Genomic DNA, 20,296 nt, shown 5'->3' with positions numbered 1-20,296 from the left:
CTTTATTCCATTTTTTTATTTTTCTTTTTAAAGATTTTAATTTTGATATGAAACAAATAAAATATTCACCTTCATAAGTTTCTTCATTCCACCATTCTTTGATATCATTAAAAAAAATATTATCGAAGAACCACATTTGCTCACATTTGAAAGGATTTTTTAAAGGAGTATGAAGGTCCCCAATATCCAACCTAACTAAAAATGATTTGAGCTTATGTAAGGGATAATATCTAAACTTAACAGAAACTCAAAATTAATTAAGTTGCCTTTAAGGAAAAATGTATCTAGTTCCATAAATAATTTGAATTGATTTTTAGAATCAAGTTGCGTATTGTATTTAGCTAAATTTGTAGATTATAATTTAATTATGGTTATTTTATTAAAAAATTATGTTAAAAAAATTAATTTTAAATTATGTTATAATTATATTTTTTGAATGTACTAATATTAAATAAGAATTAATTATTAATTCCAAGTTAAGAAGTTGAGTCAATTATTTATTAGTTGAGTTGCATATTATAAACTAATTAAAATTAAATAATATAACTAAAAATATTTTATTATAATTAGAACTTAAATATTTTTCAATAGAGAAGTGAATTAACTAGTGGAATTGATTATTTAATTATTATTATTATTATTTTCATAATTAAGTCTCTGATTTTAGAAAACCCACCGTCTTCTATATATGAGGGTTTTTGGGTTACTATTGTATTTGTTGTAGGTTATACTATTGCAATTAGTTATACTTAACTAGTTATTAATTTCTTCTATTTCAACCAATTAGATATAAGTATTTTTAATTTTGATTTTAGCTTTTAATTTTTGTAACATTTATTTGTGAGATTTTTAATTTTTAAAATTTAAAATTTTATTTTACTTAAATTTAATTGGCTTATAAATTTGGGATCTTATAATATTTTGAGGAAGCACTACCCAATAATTTAGAATGAAAAATATAAATCATATTAACTTTTACAATATGAAAGAGGGCTATTAACTATATACATAAATATATGAAATTGTACAAATATTTTGTTTTGTAAAACTATTAAATGAATAATATATTGTACAATTATTTTAATAATATCTTTTTTTTAATTATATTTTATGAATAATATTTTATATAATATATTTTAAGTTTAAATAAAATATTAATACTTTAAGATACAACTTAATTAGTTAAATAGTATGATAACATTTATATGTAATTATAAATTTTTAACTTTACTACTCTTATTAAGCTATTACGGAAAATAAATGCCATTATATGGCACTTATTATTATTGCATTTATAAGGTTGAAGAATTGGTTTGGATGAAAAGTTTAGAAACTTAATTTCAAAGCTTAGATTTAGAGTTGCATTGTTTACTTCATTTGATTTTTCCATTCAATTGTGGTTACAACTCAAGTTGATATTTCATTCAAAAATATTGTCTACCTTTTGTTTGGAATTGGTTGTTTCTCATTTGATCATTTTTTTGGTAGCTTTAGTTTTGTATGTTTACAAGAAAACATTAAAAAATAAAACCCTACTAGAAAATCTTAATGAAAATAATAATAATAATAAATAAATAAATAAAATAAAAAATTATCTCATAGAACTTTTAAGAAAAAGAGAAAACCATGTTAATATACTTTCAGAAAAAATAATTTTTATCTTTTTACTTTTATTTGAAAAAGATTTACTTATTTTCAAATTTTATTATTTAAAAAATATATAACTTATTTTTAGATTTTTAAAAAATTAATAGAGAAACAATAATAATAATTTATTTTCAAATTTTATTTTAAAAATTAATTTTTTCTTTTTTCTTTTTTCTTTTCTTATTTTAATTTTAATTTTTTTAATTAAATAAATAAATAAAATATTTCTTTATTTTTAGATTTATAAAAAAAATATAAAGTTTATTTTTAAATACAATAAATTTAATCAATTTAATTTATTTTATCATGTTATTTTATAAATTTTGAATTAAATTTAGTAAATATTAAAATTAAGATATATATTAATGTACATAAACTTTAAGTTCTTTTATATTAAGATTGAATTTAAATAAATAGTTAATTTAGATTAATATTTATCTTAAATGGAATGTAGGTGGAGTTCTTAAATAAAAGAAAATGGAGTTAAACTAATGAATGATTAATCGTGGAATTAATATCTTTTATTAGCACACTTTAGCATGTAATGAGATTTTGACAAAAACTCCACATTCAAATAATTATTGAATTTAATGGATATTAAAAAAATTATAGTCAAACTAATCCTTAGAAAATAATTAAACCTTTAGTCATCATAGATTGATTTTGTGATTATAACATGTTTATTTCCTTCTTTGATGTGGGTTATTGTGGGTGTTTACGTTGGCTATAGGATTGTACACAAAGGCTTGGAAAGTGTTTGGTTTTTATGATGGTTGTTATGTGAAGTAAAATTTATGTGATGTTTCAATCACAATTATTATTTTCTAACCAACATTCTAAGTTCACGTGTGTGACAATTTGAGGACCAATCATGTTATATTGTGGTCTGAGGACTAGTGTACATTCTAGTTCACCTTCTTATGGATCCATACTTGATTATTATTTGATTTATGCATTTTTTAATATTTTATGAGTTTAGGATAAGTTATCTAGGTGTATAGATGGGAATGTCTTGTAATAAGTGTTGGGACCCACAAGTGACTACTAGTATCACTTATCGTAAATAACTTAATAATTTGATAACATTATACAATACATCGGGGGTTCTATGATAAATTAATAATACATGTGACTCTCCCATACCTAAGTACTTGATTGAGGTCTTGACTAGGATGGAAGTGGGAGAAGATGCTTGATTGAGGTCTTGCATGGTCAGTGACATTGTATGTATGAGAGGTTTATTGATGTCACTTATGGTCACTTGAGTGTTCGAGTCTAGAGAGGTTGTGAGGATGAAGCTCAAGGATAAGAATATATGATGATGCCTCCCTACATACATCTCAGGTTTCTTACATGTGTTTTTGCCTCTAGTTTAGTGTGTATTACCTATACAATTGAGTATTGATCTTGAGATTAGATTTCTTTTTAGAACTCCATGCCTTGATTTGTGAGATTAGTTTTTTAGTTGATATCTATATAGAGTCTATTGTTATCTCCTCAACATAAAGAGAGTGGACCTTTTTTGGGTTCCACAAGGTTGGGTGGTAGTGCAACCTTTTTATTATTGAGACATGTTCTAACTTCTTGTCCTGGTGTTGGATGATCCTTGTAGCAGTTACATTATGATAATTCATCTTTGAGATTTATTGTATCTTTCTCATCTTATTCTTGTGTAGTGATGTACGTATTGGTCAAGATGCCTTTATAATATGTATATCTACTTTGATTTGTATCTCATACCCTCTGACATGTGCAATGGAGGTAGAGTTTTATATATTTGGATCTTATATCAGTTGGATTTGTGATTCTCATGTGTTGATGTTCTTAGTAATTCATCTACTTTATGGGAGTTTTGGTTATTGTTTGTACTTAGTGGAATGTAATATATACATAATACTATTTTATAAAACCCTTGAGATTTGTAATCTATGTTTTGAGTTGTATTATTTAAATGTCTTATCTTATTGTTTCTTTCTTTTTCTTTGTTACATTCTTATTACATTAAACTATTTGTAAACTCTTAAAGGGGAAAAATTATTCATTCAACGTAGTTACATTATTTAGCTTCATCTCTTGTGGGTTCCCTAGTGGGGTGTTACATTTGGTATCAGAGCACCAGTTCCTTACTAGGAATACTTTTTGTTTCTTTCTTTTTCTTTGTTGCATTCTTATTACATTAAACTATTTGTAAACTCTTAAGGGGAAAATCTATTCATTAAACTTAGTTGCATTATTTAGGTTCATCTATTGTGGGTTCCCTAGTGGGGTATTACACTTGGTATCAGAGCACCAGTTCTTTACTAGGAACTCTAGGATTATTGCCTACTAGATGTCTTCAAAGTTAAAACTTGAAAAATGAAAGTTAGACATATAACTCTCTTATATTTCAAACTATTATTTATGACCCTAGTAGTATAATATTAAACTTGTATATTTAGCTTGGATTCTATTTGAGTTTTGCTTATTATATTGTGAGTTTTGTATTTAAATACAAAATGATAAGATTGATTTAGAGATTAGAAAAAGGTAATTTATAATATTCTTGTTTACATTAAAATAGAGCATGCATCAATTTGAAGTCATATATTATTTATTATGTCAGTTATGTATTTACAATATTATAATGTTTTATCATAGAAAGTCAGTTGGATCAAGGACATAAGTCCCTAATTGAATTATACATTATATTCATTAAAGAACTATTGTAGCACCTCTCTAAAAACCTTACACTCTTTAGTTGTTTGTCAGCTTCCAAGAGTAAGCCTAATTATAGGGGAGGTGGATATTATACCCTAATGATAGTTTACTTTTCAATATTGATGTTAGAATCTTTTTTACAACTTTTCATCTGTGTGTTGGTTATTTTTATGATGACAATGTATATGTGATGATGATTCTTTATCTTTATGATTATGGATTACGTACTCCATACTTGCATGTGTATGGTGTGCAAGTTTGTTTTATTTTTCTATTAAAAGTGCTTGATGTGTTTGAGGAAGCGAATCGTAGGCACCTATGAGTTGGGATCTATACGATGTACCACTTCTTGTCATTTTCTATTATATAGATATATATTTGTACATATTTAACCTTTATGTAGGTTTGTAGGTATTGGGCATCAACTTCACTGAATTGCCAATATAAGTAAGCCCTATCAAAATATCTTGATGGTAAGAGGGGAGATAATATACAAACTCAAATCATATCCTAATCTATTATTATCATAAAATATAGAAAAATATTTGACTAACTACCCCTCCAAATTCATCAAGGTGATGTGAATTTGAGAACCTAACCTTGAGCATGATATTCTTGTGAGTTGTTACATGGTTTAGTCACATGAGTTTTATCGCATGATTATCTTGGTGAAATAAATTTCTTAAGATTAATTATAACTTAGGAATAATCAAATCTTATGAGTATTAGAATATTAACTATTAGAACATTTAACTGTAAAGGATTAATTAAATATCTTCATTTTTTTAACTTTATCAAAAGTCTAATTAAGGAATTAAAATATTTAAATTAATTATTATATTAAAAATCTAAATTTAATTGCATAAATAATATGAATTAATATTTAAAATTAAGTTGCATATTATATTTGGTTAAATTTATTGATTATAATTATTTATAATATTGTGCTGAAAATAGTAATTCTAAATAATGTTATAATTAATCTTTTTGAATGCACAACAAGTAAATAAGAATTAGTAATTAATTCTAAATTAAGAAGTTAAGTGATATTAGTTGAGTTGCATATTATAAACTAATTAAAATTAAATAATACAATTTAAAATGTACTTTATTATAAATTTAGAACCAAACCTTTTACAATAAAGTTGAGTTGAGTAACTAAACTAAAGGAATTAATTATTAAATTATTATTTTTACTATTTTTTCATAAGTATCTTATTTTAGAAAACCTATCAAGTCTTCTATATATGATGGTTTTTGGGTTATTATTTTTATAATGTTTATTAAGTTGAAGAATTATTTTCAGTACAAAGTTTAGAGACTTATTTTCAATGCATGGATTTAGAGTTATGATTGTAGGTAAGGTTTGGAAAATTCAAGTTGATATTTCATTGGAAATGATTGTCTACCTTATGTTTTGAATTGATTGTTTCTCATTTAATCATATTATTAGTAGCTTCAATTTTATACATTTATGAGAAAATTATACAAAAAAAAAATAACCAAACCAAAGAACCTTAATGGAAAAAAAAAAAATTATCTCATAGAATTTTAAATAAAAAAAGAAAACCAAATTGTTATACCTTTAGCTTGAGGATTTTTTTTATTTTCTAAAAAAAAAAGTATGAATAGTTGATCTCCGACCTTTGGCCATATGAATTCGCGGGGTGATATTGTTTCCCCTAGTCCCTTTTTTGTGAATATGTAACTTTATTGTGTATTTTTTGTAATATAAGGAAGGAACTATTCATCAAAAAAAAAAGGTTTAATATTTCAATTTTTACTTTTATTTATAAATATATTTATTTATTTCTAAATTTTATTATTAAAAAAATTATTTTTTAGATTTTATTTTTTTTTAAAAAATTCTAGATTTTATTAAAAAATTATTTATTTATTTTTAGATTTAATATTTTTACATTTAAAAAAATAAAATAAATGAATAAAAAGAATATAAAGTTTATTTTTAAATAAAATAACCTTAATCAAGTAATTTTATTTTATAAGGTTTGAATTAAGTTTAGTAAATATGAAAATTAAGATATTTATTAATGTACATGAACTTAAAGTTCTTTTATAGTAAGATTGAATTTAAATAAATATTTAATTTAGATTAATATTTATATAAATGGAATGTAGTAGAATTTTTAAACAAAAGAGAGTGGATTTAATCTAATGAATTATTAATTAGAGAATTAATATAATCTATTAGTGCACTTTAACATGTAATGAAATTTTGACAAAAACTTTATGAACTATCGAATGTAATATAATATTAAAACAAAATATTTATTGTCAAACTAAACCTTAGAAAATAACTAAACCTTTAGTAATTAGAGATAGATTTTGTGATTGTTACATGTTTATTGCCTTCTTTAATGCAGCTTCTTTTGGGGGTTTACAATGGCTATAATGTTGTACATAAAGGCTTGAGAAGTGTTTGAATTTTATGATGGTTGTTAAGTGAAATAATTTATGTGTTATTTTGTTCACAATTATTCTTTCCCAAGCAATGTTCTAAGCTCATGTGTTATGTAACAATTTGAGGATCAATCTTGTTATATTGGAGCTTGAGGACCATGTATACGATAATTACGGTTTGAAGACCAATGTGTATGTTCTAGTTCACCTTCTTATGGATCTATACTTGATTATTATTTAATTTATGAGACTCTTTATTTTTAATGAGTTCAAAATAAGTTTTCTAGGTGTATAGATGGGGGTGGCTTGCAATAACCACTACGAACCACAAGTGGTTTCCAAGATCACTAATTGTAACATAATAAAGTGGCAACATGATCAATTAAATGGGGGGTTTTTTAATGAATTAATTGAGGTCTTGCATGGTTAGACGCCTTGTCTATATGAGAGATTTATTGATGTCTCTTATGGACATTCAAGTACCTGGTTCTAGAGAGACTTTCAGGGTTAGACATATGTGATGAATCTTCCTTGTATACATCTCAAGTTTCCTACATTTGTTTTTGCCTCTGGTTTAGGATGTATTACATATACAATTGAGTATTGATCTTGGGATTAGATAGTTTTTCATAATTTCATCCCTTGATTTGTGAGATTGATTTTGGGGTTGATATTTATAGGGAGTATATTTTTATCTCCTTAGCACGAAGTGAGTGGACCTTCTTTGGGTTTCATGAGGTCAGGTAGTAGTGTAACCTTTTACTATTGAGATATATTCTAACTTCCTATTCCTATGTTGGATGACCCTTATAGCAATTATATTATCATGATTGATCTTGGAGATTTGGTTTATCTTATTCTTGTGTATAGATTTATGTATTGGTGATGACACCTTTATGAGATGTTTATGTACTTGTATTTGTATTTCATACCCTACGACGTGCAGTGGAGGTAGAGTTTTATGTGTTTGGATATTGTATCAACTAAATTTTTTATTCTCATGTGTAGATGATCTTAGTAATTCATCTACATTATGAGAGATTTGGTTATTATTTGTACTTAGTGGAATGTGATATATACGTAATTCTAAGTTATGGAACTCTTGGGATTTGTAATCTACGTTTTGAGTTGTATTGTGTGTGATTGTGTGTGTGTGTAATATTATTGTTACTCGCCTCCTCTTTTTTGTTACAATGTTATTATATTAAAATATTTTTAGACTCTTAAGAAAAAAATTATGCACTAAACTTAGTTGCATTATTTAGGTTAATCTCTTGTGGGTTGCCTAGTAGGACGTTACATTGGGTATCAGAGCACCAGTTCTACACTAGGAACTCTAGGAGTGTTGTGCACCTACTAGATGCCTACAAAGGTATACCATGAAAACAAAACTTATAAATATAGCTCTCTTGTATTTCAAACTATTGTTTATGACCCTAGTGGTATAATATTAAACTTGTATGTTCCGGTTGGATTGTATTTGAGTGTTGCATATTGTATTGTGAGCATTGTAATTAAATGCAAAAGGATAAGATTGATCTAGCGATTAGAGAAAAAAAAAAAAAGGTAATTCATAATAATCTTATTTACATTAAAATAGATTGTGCATCAATTTGAAATCATATATTATTTACTATGTGAGTTATGCATTTACAAGATTAAGATGCTTTATCATAGCAAGTTAATTGAGTTAAGGACTTAAGTCCCCAGTTGAATTATATATTGTATTCATAAGAGAACCATTTTACAACCTCTCTGAAAACCTTGTACTCTTTGGTTGTTTTTCAACTTCAAGGAGTAAGCTTAATTCTACAAGAGGTGGATGTAATGTACCTATCACAATTTACTCTTCAATATTGATGTTAGAGTCTTTTGAACCACTTTTCATGTATGTGTTGGTTACTTTTATGATGACTATGTATATGTTATGATGATGCTCTATGTTTATGAGTATAGACTACTTACCTCATACTTACATGAGTATGGTGTGTATGTTTTTTCATTTTTTTGTTAGACGTGCTTGATGTGATTGAGGAAGGGGATTGTAGTCACCTACAATGTGAGATCTAGATACAATGGAATTTTTGTCATTTTTTGTTATATAGAAATATATTTGTACATGTTCGTAATTATTGTAAGTATTGGGCATCGACTTCCCTAAATTGCCAAGACAAGCGTGCCCTATCGCAATATCTCAATGGTAAGAGGAGAGACAATATACAAAATCAAATCCTATCCCAAGCCATCATTATCCTAAAATATAGACAAGTATATGATTGATTACCTATCTGAATTAGTCAAGGTGATGCGAATTTGTGAACCTAACCTTGAGCATGATAGTTTTGTGAGTTTTTTTGAATTAAGGAAAACAGGTTTTGAAGGGTGCCTGAAACCCTGTACAAAGCTTAGGATTTTCAATAAGCACAAAACCAAATATGGAACCAGTTACCCTCCAGGAAAGGAGATAACCAAGGTGACAAAACCCATCACCAACAAAAAGGAGCCAAAGAATCCAACAGTGGGCTCCATCACCTAAACCCAGGCACAACAAGGGAGCTCACGATTTGCCCTTTGATTTAGAGACTCCCTTGCCCGACCTGAGAATCATATCTAGTGGAGGAAGAGAAGGCTTAGATTTCTTTCTTTTTACTGCAATCCATCCCTCCTCCACTCTTGTTGCCTCACCAAGCCAATCCCTAGAAGAAGTAGAGAGGAGGCCAGGGAAAGTAGAAGAACCCAATAGATCAATCTCCCTGGGAGGAACCAAAGAAGATAGGCCCCCACCAGGACCAGGGAAAGTAGCCAATTTAGGGATAGGAGAAGAGATAGGATCCAGACCTAAAGGCCAGACATCTACAGCATCCAAAGTCCTCAAAGAAGCATCAGCTAGAGAAGAACCAACCACAGTGGAAGAGCCATCCTCGGGAACATACTCAGGAGAAGAGCCATCCTCAAGATCGAACTTGTGCACCATATAGTGCTCGAAGGAGACCCCATGCCACCAGGAAGGAGGATGCCTTAGCTTGTTCTTCACAGAAAAGCAACAAGCAACCAACTGACCAGTCAAATGACACTTCCTGCAGCAGAAGGGGATACCTTCGTAATCCATTATTTGAGTCCAAGAGCCTCGTGAAGAGGCCAAGCAGATATGCTCAAGGAGGCCCGTTGAGACATCCAACTCAAAAATAATGCATGCACATGTCGAATAGAGAATATTAGAAGTAGTTGAGTCCACAAACAAAAAATTGCCAGTAACATTCCCCATAGATTCCAAAATAGAGCCAAGCCAAAGATGCATAAGGAGATTCGGAAGCCTAACCCAAATAGGAATCTTGTTGAAGGACTTTGTCAGTGGGTCAAAGAACATATGCCATTGTTTGACCATGAGAGGGAAACGACCTTTCCATGAGAAAGAACCAGACAGAATAGACTTTCGGTCCTCAGTAGATGCAAACTTGACAATGAAGAAACCTTTAACAATCGGGAATATTTGAATGCCATTGTCTAAGAGTGGTTCCCAGTGCTCGGAGATCCATGCATGAAGAATAGAAAGATAGGGCCAAAAACCTCAAAATCAGAAAATAGAAGCTAGGGTAGAGAACTCCTCTGTCGTATAAAAATTTCATTATCAATATTTTGGTCTAAAACAACCCTAGCAAGGCTGGAGACACTCACAGGAGAGGCCTCTTGGGAACGAGAAGGCCCGAAAGAGAGACCCGTAGGAGGAGCAACATCTTGCAATCCAGCCTCAAAAGTGGCCACATTAGCGTATGAGGAAGCCCAACCCCACGGACCAACGGATGAGGCCAAAATAGGGGTACCCACAGTGGCACTAGGTGGGGCTGAAGCAGCATTAACACAAATGCCATCAAGAGAAGGCACAAGGGAACCCTTCCCTCCAACAACGCTATCCACCATAGTAGACCCAAACGTATCCACTGCAGCAGACCTAAACGGTAGTGGTAGTCTTGTGATTTTTTGTTACATTGTCTAATCGTGTGAATTTTCTCGTATGATTATCTTGGTGAAATGAATTTATTGAGATTAATGTCTTAGGAATAATCAAATTTTATGATTATTGGAACATTAACTATGAGAACATTTTAGTGTAAAGGGTTATTAAATATCTATTTTCAATTTAAAACTTGACTTAATTAAAAGTTTAATTGAGGAATTAAAACATTTAATTAAAAACCAAAATTTAGTTGCATAGTTCTTAAAATCAAGTTACATACTATATTTGGCTAAATTTGTTGATTATAATTTAATTATAATTAGTTTATAATATTGTGCTAAAAATATTAATTCTAATTCAATTATGATTATGCTCTTTAAATGGTTAACAATTAAATGAGAATTAATTATTAATTCCAAGTTAACAAGTCGAGTTAAGTGATTATTAGTTGAGTTGCATATTATAAACTAACTAAAATTAAATAATGCAACTTAAAAACACTTCATTATAAAAATAGAACTTAATCTTTTTAAAAAAAGTTAAGTGACTTAACTAAAGGAATTAATTATTAAAATATTATTTTTAATACTTTTTCATAATTGAGTCTCTTAATTTAGAAAATTTGTTTGCGTCTTCTACATATTTAGGTTTTTGGGATATTGTTTTCATTATGTTTACCAAGTTGAAGAATTGGTTTAGGTGCAAAGTTTAGAGATTTATTTTTAAAGCTTGGATTTGGAAAAAAAAAAAATTTGCTTCATTTGATATTTCATTTAGTTATCATTATAGATAAGCTTTGGAAAATCCAAGTTGATATTTCATTTGAAAAGATTATCCACCTTGTGTTTTGAATCAATTACTTCTCTTGTAATCATATTATTAGTGGCTTTGGTTTTCCATGTTTACGAGAAAACATTGCAAAATGAAATCCCACTAGAAAACCTTAATGGAAAATTAATTTTTTATCTCATATAATTTTAAATAAAAAAGAAAACCATATTGGTATACCTTTATGAAATTTAATATTTCCCCTTTTTCTTTTTTTTTAAATTATTTTTGTTACCAATTTAACATGCCTCTTAAATTGTTATGTTTTACGCTAAAATGATTATGTTTTATCTATTAACTAAGTGTGTTAAGCTGTTGAGAGTATATAGTACAGAACGAAAGGAATGCAGTAAGCAAAGTACAGGAAGCATAAAAAAGGAGAATTGATCACTTTTTCAGGATACAAATACAAAAAAATAATACTTTTTACTCAAGTATTCAAAAAATATTTTACAAAGTGTTCATGTTTACACAGTACTTGAATACAATGTATTCAGATATTACTAGTGCTCTCAGCTCCTAACATAAATATCTGAATTAAACATATTGTACAAACAGAAAAGTACTGAAAAAGAGATAGAAAGGAAAGGCATCCATTGCCTAAATGGAAGGTTGTTGCATTGAACTCTGAATGGCTGACCCGCATCTCCATCTGGGAGTAAAACTTGCAAAAAAATGAATAAAAAAATGGATCAGTTCATACAAACTGAGCAATGGAAAACTTTCCTATCATCTATACTCTGTTGTTTATACAACATGGTTATCCAGATAATTATGCTAAAAGGCAAGAAGGCAAGAACAATCCGAAGAAGATGAAACATGTTTTTACTAATGATTTTATTCCATGTGCAGATATAGGTATGAAGACTTGAGGCTATAGAAGGATCATGCGTAAGTTACATGCATGAAGCCTTTTGGCTGAAGTTGTTCGGGCAAAGACTGAAGATATTGGGGAGACTATTGAGGGGGCATACATAAGTTTAGGTATGGGACCTTCCGGTTAAACCAATGTAGCTGATTGAAGACTCTGAGGAGATCATTGAAAGGACGTGCATAAGTACAAGCATGAAACTTTCTGGTTGAATCATGTAGCGGCAAAGGCAAAGGATGAGAGGAGACCGTTGAGGGGGCATACATAAGTTCAAGTATGGGAACTTCTGGTCAAATCATGGAGGACATGTGAAGTTGGAACTTTTAGGCATACATAAGTTTTAGTTATTTTTGCAAGCATATTTCAGCGTATATCAGGAGGGTACATATGCAATCAGTCACAAGGTCAATCAAAATTACTTATCACTGTCAATTAAATAGGAAAACAGGAGTATCAACGTTAGAAAATCACTAACTCATAGTGTTGAGCAAACTGGGAGATTTATTTTGGTAACAGAAAACAAATTTGTGAGGAAAAGAACTTTATTTTTATGTTACATTTCTTTGTTAATATATGACATATCAGACTGCTATGAGCAAAATACAGAAGCATGAATTCATGGTATTCATCTTATTCACATTCTGCATGATCATCAAGTAATAATCAGATTTATAGAGGAATGGAACAGTGATTAATATTCAGCTGTGACAGTTAAGAAATTAGGTAGATAGCATTTAATGCAAGTGACGTATTCAGGCACAAAAACATATGAAAGGAGAGCCACTTTCAGATACGCTACAGTAGAAAGATCAGAATGGGACAAAGTGTATCAGCAAGTTGAGTTTTACGTTAGAAGCCAATCACAAAGAAGAAACAAATGAATCTAATGACATATTTGGTCAAGAACACAAGTAAAAGATAAAACTATGAGGGGAAAAGTCTCATCATACAAGTCTGAGAGTGCAGTATTAAGCTGCATGCAGATTGATGTGCAATGTAACCTGTGCAATTCCTTCTTTTGTATGTGTGCCAGCTCCAAAGATTGTGAAGTTGATTGGAGCTAAGGAGGAAAACCACATTGAGTTTTGTAGAATCCGAAATATGGCAATGAAGATATTGTACATGCATGAAAAACTTGAGTTTAGGGCCATTATCATCAAGCTGATAGATCCAACATGGATGGAAACAGGGGTGAAGATTGATGTTGAAACATTGGTAACAAAATGCAATGAGATTGCAGATGCAATTGGAAAAGTAATTTTTCTTGAAGAAGATTCAAAACAAGAAACCTATAGTTGTTCTATTATCCCTAATATTTTTTATTTATTTTTTTTATAGACATGGAATCTTAATGGAAAGGCTGTGTAAAACGTTTACATGCAGAGGATGTTTTTGTGGAAGTTGAGAGAGTTGTTGAAGCATTATCCTTGGTTGTAGAAGAGGATTTTCTTCCAATTGTCTTAAGAGTGAAAGTTGTTGTTAGTCCTCTGGGAAGTAGGCCCAAGGGCGAAATATGCTATTACAATGACCATGAGTCTATCTGATTTAAAGGAAAATGCTTTTCTCCTACTGTCTGGGCCAACACTCCTGGTGAGGAAAAAATACATGGCTTTATACCTGCTAAAGATGCAAAAGGAAAGAAAATAGGCATTGAATGGTATACTACTCCAAAAGTAGAAGAAGCATTAAATAGTTACAAGGAGGCAGTTATACAAGCGAATCTGAAAGTCACTGAAATTTTGAAGGGACTTGCAGAAGAGTTGCAATTCAAGACAAATACTATTGTGTTCCTATCTGTACTATCAGTTATCACAAAGACGTTATTTGCACAATGTTGTTAGGAGAGAAGTAGAACTATATGCATCTTTAAAGCAAGATAAAGTCCATAAGTTGGGAAATACAAATGGAGGTCCTAGAATTAGCAATGCCAATTCAAGAAACATAAGCTATCTTTGTAAAGATGACAACACTAACTATAAACAAAACAAAACCCACGAGGAGAAAAATTACAGGTTCATGTGCAATGTTCATCTACAGCAAAGGAAACAGTTATACAATGAAGAAAAATCCAACAGCAAGAGTATTGCAAGAAAGAGGCAAGTACCAGTAGCTCATGGCTCAAAAAATGAAATCTTTCCAGCAGCATGAAATTCGTGTATAAAGAAAACCTAGGAAATGGCTACCAACAGCATAAATCATGCCCAATCCGTAGTGAAAATGGTGTCTAAAGCTCATGTAGGGAAGAGAGAATCACGTCCAACATTTATGAAGATCTTAACCCAGCAAAAAAAAAGCTTAGAAATCGCAGTAAAATATGGTGAGCTCACACCAAAATATGGTCTAGCATGTGCCCAAATACACAGATCAAAACCCGCAGCCAGGGTACATAAAAATGGCGCCTAGAACCGAGTAAATCCGCTGTCAAAGTAACAAGTATGGAGTCGAATCTACAGCAAATATGGCGCCCAAATCTGCAAGATATTCATGCCTGTGGCTAGGGTTTTAAAACCCCTTTCCTCCTCCAAATGTGAGCATCAAAATGAAGACAAAACAAAATAATTTACCCTCTTTTTGTCTTTGGACATATTTCATATTTTGCCTTTGCTATTTTTAATAGGATTTCTGGTCCAAGCTTAGAGATTTGTTAACTTCCATCTTTATTTTGTATAAATTATTATATGCATTATGCCCATGTCATTTATTCAATGCATATAATAGATTTATTAACAAATGAAGATTAGTTAATTTATATACTACAAATATTATATATATTAAATAATATATGACTATTTATTTATTTATTTAATATATATGATACTTGTAATATATATTTAATATTCCCTTTAATATATTTTATAATATTGATGTGTTTTTCAAAATTAATAATATTAAAACACATCAATATTAAAATATAATAAAATAATAACTTTTTGTAAAATTAATAAATTAAAAGGTTGTAATTATAAGACCTTTAATTTTGTTAATTAATTAAGGGAATTAAAAGAAGTTTTAAATGTTTAAATGCCTAAATGAAAGGAGAGAAAATGGGAACGTTATTTTTGGAACAGGGGGACATTCAGTTAACAGGGGTAACTCATTGAGGCTAAGTTCAATTCCAGTTCCACATGCAGGTTTGTGAGTTATTTGATGATATTTTTAACATCCTATGGGGCAGTTATGATCAGTTATGCATGCAGTTCAGATTGAGGGCTTATTTTATGCATATATTGCATAATTTGGAGCATTTTCACATGCTATTTTTGAGGGTTATTCAGTGTATCCGAGTTTGAGCTTTTTTGTGCATGATTTTGGAGAGTTAGAGGCATTTTTGAGTTATCTATCAGCTGAGCAGGTGGTTGAATACAGTTTTCAGAAGCTCCATCATAGTTTTCATCATTTTTTGGTGACTTTCCCTAGGCATGATTTTGGAATCTGAGTTAGGGCTATTTTTCTATATATTGTACTTTCACCTCATTATGGAGGAACTTCTTTCGGATTCAAATTTTTTGCGCATAGCAGATTTTGAGTTGATTGTAAGGGCATTTGTAGTAGAGATTATTCTTTCAGCATTGATTATAGAGATACAGCGGTTCCTTATCATATATTCTTGTGCAAATTTTGTGAATTCCTTGCTTTAATGTTGTGTTCACCTTCATTATAGTTACATTCCTAGTTGCAGATTTGAATCGTGATACATATGATTGTAGGTCTATGTTTGTGATTATCGTTTTCTTGCAAAAAGTTGGTGAAACTTAGGTATCCCTTTCAAAGCATGAGATCTCAATCCTTACATAGAAACACTTTTGTGATTACGTGATTGTTTGATATTGTGAATCAATTGTCTTTTTCGTAGTTTGTGCTGAAATAATCAAAATTACATTCAAAAACCATTGGTGTATCACCTCACTTAGATTAGTTTTAATCATTCATTCTTTCATTTCTTACCCTTATCTCGAGTACAATTTAGGACTAGGTGATCACAACTTAGGAACCAGCCTAGCTTCCAGAGATTCTTCTCTCGTTTTAGGACAACCCACCACCCGAGAGAGTTTTCGCTATTTCATAGGATAGCTTGATTCTACATCTCACTAAAGGCGCAAATCTTGATTGACAACAATTTTACAATTATATTATTTATAATATATATCATTTATTTTTTAGATTATATTTAAAAAAAGAAATTCACTTTTAGATTTATTAAAATATATAATAATTTTTTTTACATTTAATTTTTTTTTCAAATTTTAGATATACAACAACAAAATAAATGAATAAAGTATTTATTTATTTTTCATATATTATAAAAAGAATATAAAGATTAGTTTTATTTTAATGTTTGAATTAAGTTTAGTAAATATTAAAATGAAGATATTTATTAATCTACATAAACTTAAAGCTCTATTATATTAAATATATTTAATTTAGGTTAATGTTTATTTAAATGGAATGTAGGTGAAATGTCTAAGATAAGATAAGATAAATTTATTAATGTCCAATGAGAGACCACAACGCGGGTCTATGGGACTGGAAGCTTACAACCAATAAGATAGCACTAGATGAAACACCACATGATATCGATAAAAGAGCAAGTACAAACCTAGAAAAGAAGAAGAAGAAGAGAGCATGAGTCACCCCAAATAGGATTAGGGATCCTTCCTCGAAGGGAAGAAGGACAACAATGAATGAGATGGATAGAGACAACCAGGAGCTCTATTTTGTTGTTGAATGTTGTGAGAGGAGTGTCGGTGGCGAAGAGGAGCATTATGGAGTTTCACTAATCTAGAATCATCGGTGTCAAGTAAACTATATGGTTGCTTCGTACCTTGGGCAAGAGATAAGGGCAAGAAGAAAGTTGTGATAAGTAATGGATTATTAATGACATAATAATTATATTCTATTAGTGCACTTTAACATATAATGAGATTTTAGTTGCTCCTGCTCGGCATTTGAAATATTGCTCCCACTCAACATTGTTATTCTGCTTGGTGCTCTGCGCCCTAGCCATGGCCCTTCCCGGCAGCTCATTGGTGGTCCCTCTGGTTTGTGGGGATGCTTCTACTCAGTTGGCTTCTTCCGGAGTCCGTGCAAGGTTTTAGGTTGTTCCTGTTGTTGGGGGCACCATGGTTTGGGGATTCCAGTTGTGGATCACCTGTCCTTGTCCTTGGCAATGAATCTTGTCATGGTTAGCAATCCGATCCATTTGGTTTTGGATGATGATATCGCTGGTGAAATTGCTCTCACGGCTAAAGACTTCTCTTAGAGGGCCACTATCTTCAGATTTCGTGGTTTTTGGCCTTCACTATAGGCTCTTCATGCTTTGACTTTTAAGCACTAGGACCCCTGAATCTGTCCCAATTTTCCCTATGGCTCAAGGTTTTTTCATCATAAAATTTGATGTTGTTGATGACAGGAGGGCTATTTTATGTAGCCGCTTCAGTTGGGAGGATCATTACCTCTGCTAGCCAAACCTTGGCATGAGGGCTTTGATCCTTCAACAAAATCTTTTACTCATATGCCTCTTTGGGTTAGACTCCCTAATCTTCCCCTTTAGCTATGGCTAGATTCGGTTCTTGAAGTTGTGGGAGATGTCATTGGTGACTTCTAAATGGTGGACTCCAAATCTTATAATATCTTACATACTACTTATGCTCGCATCCTTGTGGTGATGGATACGCCAAAGGAACTACCTAAGAAGATCAAACTTGAGGTCCCTAATGGTTCTTGGATTCAAACTCTAGACTATGAAGGAATTCTTTTTTGTTGTAGGGTCTCCTCTAGGACTGATCATATTGCTGCTCGTTGCCCTGTAGAAGTTAGGAAATCAAAGAAAAGACCACCTTGGTGGTCTGGGGCTTTGGTTTAGCATTACTCTGTCCTTAAAGATGTTTCTCTTAAGGATACCCGACCACACCCCCCCTCGTCTATGGTTGCTAAGGGTGCCAATTGCCCTACACTAGTTGGACCTGTTATTGATCCTTTGATGGATTTGGCTGCAACGGCTTCCCCTCCCTCTGGGGTTTGGGTTCCCTTGGACGAAGTTTTGAATGTGATCTTGCATGTTTCTCTGATTGGGTCAGATGGTGATGCTTTGGTGTGGGAAAAGGAGGCTTCTCTAGTGGAGGAAAGTTGGACAAAGGTTAAAGGTAAAAAATACAAACATCCCCAATCGTCCTTGGACATTGTTTTGAGTTGTAATTGGTGGCAAAAATGTACTGTGATATCTACATGGCCGCCCTGGTCACCCTTTTTTGGTTGGAGATTTGTTTCTCCTTTTGTCTGTGGTATCTTTTGTTCAAACTCCATTGAAAATCTTTTGTGTAAAGGGTTTCAAGCACTCTTCAAAACCTATTTTCCTCAAGAAAAAACATATAATGAGATTTTGCTTTTACCTTAATCTAAAACATATAATGAGATTTTGACAAAAAAATGTACATTGATATAATTATTGAATGTCATGGAATATTAAAACAAAATATTTATAGTCAAACTAAAAGTTAGAACATAATTAAACCTTTAGTCATTAGAGATTGATTTTGTGATTGTTACATGTTTACTATTTTCTTTGAAGCGGGTTATTGTCAAGGTTTACGTTGGCTACAGGGTTGTACGTAGAGGCTTGAGAAGTGTTTAATTTTTATTATGGTTGTTATGTGAAGTAATTTATGTGATGTTCCAATCATGATTATTCTTTCCCAACCAATGTTCTAAACTCATGTATTATATAATGATTTGAGGGCTAGTCTTATTATATTGTGATTTAAACACCCATACACATGAGAATTATGGTTTGAAGACCAATGAGTATGTTCCAGTTCACCTTTTTATTTAACTATATTTAATTATTGTTTGATTTATGAGGCTCTTTATATTTTATGAGCTTAGGATAAGTTATCTAGGTCTATAGATGAGGGTGCCTTGCAATAAGCACTAGGGCCCACAAGTGGCTTCCAAGATCGCTTATTGCAAGTAACTTAATTAAGTGGTAACATGATACATTAAATGAGGGTTTTTTAAATGAATTAATAAGATATGCTCCTCACCCATGCCTGAGGACTTGATTGAGGTCTTGAGTAGGATGGGAGTGGGAGAAGATGCTTCATCGTGATCTTGCATGGTTAGTGGTATTGTCTATATGAGAGGTTTACTAATACCGCTTATGGACACTTGAGTGCTTGGGTCCAGAGAGGTTACTAGGATGAAACTCAAAGATTATACATATATGATGAATATTTTGTATATACATCTCAGGTTTCTTACATGTGTTGTTGCCTCTAGTTTAGTGTGTATTACCTATACAATTGTGTATTGATCTTGAGATCAAATAGAGTTTTAGAATTCCATCCTTTGATTTTTGAGTTTGGTTTTGTGGTTGATATCTATATGGAGTATATTATTATATCCTCAACGTGTAGGAAGTGGACCTTCTTTGGATTCTATGAGGTCAGGTGGTAGTGAAACCTGTAGCCATTAAGATATGTTCTAACTTCCTATTTTGGTGTTGGATGATCCTTGTAGTAGTTACGTATATCATCTTATACTATTGTATTAATTTACGTATTAGTCCTAACAAATTTTCAAGATGTATATGTGCTTTTATGTATATCTCATACCATGTGACATATGCAATAGAGGTATTGTTTATATATTTAGATATTGTACATGTTGGCATAACCAACCTACAGCCTAAGGATCGACTAGTGGAGTGACTCGTGTACTCCATTATGACTATGTCTTCTTTGATGTCAAGACAAGTAAGGGACATCGATCGACATGAAGTTAGGACTAGTGAGGCACGTTGAGATTAGATAAGATGAGAAAATGATACTAATGTCCAATGAGAGACCAAGGGTCTATGGGACTGGAAGGTACACCAGTAG

This window comes from Cupressus sempervirens, chromosome 4, assembly GCF_028749045.1.
Source record: "Cupressus sempervirens isolate cs-2001-9-10 chromosome 4, ASM2874904v1, whole genome shotgun sequence".
Taxonomy (NCBI): Eukaryota; Viridiplantae; Streptophyta; class Pinopsida; order Cupressales; family Cupressaceae; genus Cupressus; species Cupressus sempervirens.
This window is presented reverse-complemented; position numbering follows the sequence as displayed.